Below are 2,149 nucleotides of genomic sequence, written 5' to 3'. Positions count from 1 at the left end.
CTGTCTGTCTCCCAGGAGGTCTGCCCAACCAGTGACACAAAAGGGCTGCTCTAATCACAGACACAGGAGGTCTGCTCTAACCAGAGACAACATTGTTTGCCTCTCAGGAGGCTTCCCCTAACCCAGGTCACTCAGTTCTTCCTGTCTCCAAGGATGCCTGCTCCAATCAGAGACACCCAGGCCAGTTAATACAAGGGATAACCAGATGGCTAAAGGCAAGCGTACAAACATAATCAATAGAAGCCAATGTTATTTGACACAACCAGAACCTAGTTCTTGTACTACAGCAAGCCCGGGATATACTAATACACCTGAAGAGCAAGATTCTAATCTAAAATCTTATCTCATGAAGATGATAGAGGCCTTTAAGGAGGATATAAATAATTCCCTTAAAGAAATACAAGAAAACACAGCCAAACAGATACAAGTTTTTAAAGAGGAAATAAATCACCTAAAGAAACATAGAAAATGTAATCAAACAGTAAAGACATTGAACAAATGATCCAACATCTAAATATGGAAATAGAAACAATAAAGATATCATAAATGGAGACAATCTTGGACATGTAAAACCTAGGAAAGTGAAAAGGAACTGCAGATTTAAGCACTATTGATGGAATAAAGAATTTCAGGCAAGGAAGATACCATAGAAGATATTGATACATCTTTCATAGAAAATGTAAAGTGTAAAAAGTTTCTAAACCAAAACATCCAGGAAATTTGGGGCACAAAGAAAAAACCAAATGTAAAAATATTAGGGCCAGGCATGGCCCTATTATTAATAGTCGTGCATGCCTTTAATCCTAGCACTAGGGAGGCAGAGGCAGGCAGATTTGTGAGTTCAAGTCCAGCCTGGTTTACAGAGTGAGTTCCAGGACAGTCAGGGCTACACAGAGGAACCCTGTCTTAAAATCAAAACAAAACAAAACAAAAAATAAATAAAAAAATAATAGGTATAGAACAGGGTGGTGATTTTTAGTTCAAAGGGCCAGAAAATATCTTTAACAAAATCATAAAGAAAACTTCCCTGAACTAAAAGAAGAGATGGCCATAATGTATAAGAAGCTTATAGAAAACCAAAGAGATTGGACCAGAAAAGAAAATCTTCCTGCCACATAATAATCAAAATTGTACAGAATAAAGAAAAAAAATTTTTAACTTTTTTCTTTTTTTTTTTTTGACTGTCCTAAATTGTTTATTGGATATGAATTTTACAAATATCATGTGTATTAGCGGTAACGGTGGAGCTGGAGCGCCTTCTCCAGGCTGCACGGCGAGAACCACCAATAATAGTATGGTGGAACTTGTGGCCCTTTCCAAGGCCACGACTCTTTCGGCCAGCAGATGTCAGCCCACGCATCTCTCTGTGCTTGTGGACTGGTTTGGTGATCCACTGGGTGTCAGGATTTCTTCTGATAGCTTTATGGAATGGATCAATGAGGATAACCTCAAAAAATTTATATGTGGAATCTTCACCAACCCGGTAGGAATTCAGGACTCTCAAAGCCCCGCAATGGTGCCCAGCTCTCTCCTCAGCAACAGACTGAAGGCTTCGGGCAAACTTCAGCTGGTTAACACCATGGTGGACAGGCTTTCCGTAAGTTGCACCTTTAGGAACAGGGCGTTTGCAACCACCACGGCGGACATGAATCCTATAAATGACATAGCCTTGCTTAGCCTTGTACCCCAGTCTTCTAGCTTTATCAGGCCGGGTGGGGCGTGGAGCCCTGTGCAGTGCAGAGAGCTGGCGGTATTGCCAGAAGCGGACCCTCAGAAGAAAACGCATCACGTCGGACTGCTTCTTCCTCCATAGCTCCTGGATGTATTTGTATGCACCCATCTTGGCTCACCTGATGGCTGCCGCCAGAGGAAAGGAAGCTCTTTTCTTTTATTAGATGTTTTTTTATTTACAATATCTCATTTCCCAGGTTTCCCTCCAAAAAAAGAAATAAAATAAAATAAAAAAACAAAATCTAAGACAAACCCCTCTTCCCTCCCCCTTCCCCCTGCTCATCACCCCACCCACTTCTCCTTACTGGCCCTGGCATTCCCCTACACTGGGGCATAGAACCTTCACAGGGCCAAGGACCTCTCTTCCCATTGATGACCAACTTGGCCATCCTCTGCTACATATGCTGCTGGAGCCATT

At 41.9% G+C, this 2,149-nt stretch overlaps 1 pseudogene; it reads right to left on the bottom strand.

Moving 5' to 3' along the window:
• Positions 1-1,229: 1,229 nt before the first annotated feature.
• On the bottom strand, positions 1,230-1,873 carry LOC116086453 (annotated as a pseudogene).
• Between the last annotated feature and the right edge of the window lie 276 nt (positions 1,874-2,149).

The sequence above is a fragment of the Mastomys coucha genome, unplaced genomic scaffold (genome assembly GCF_008632895.1).
Source record: "Mastomys coucha isolate ucsf_1 unplaced genomic scaffold, UCSF_Mcou_1 pScaffold12, whole genome shotgun sequence".
NCBI classification, from domain to species: Eukaryota; Metazoa; Chordata; class Mammalia; order Rodentia; family Muridae; genus Mastomys; species Mastomys coucha.
Note: the sequence above shows the minus strand (reverse complement) of the source record. Positions and strands in the feature narration are given on the sequence as shown.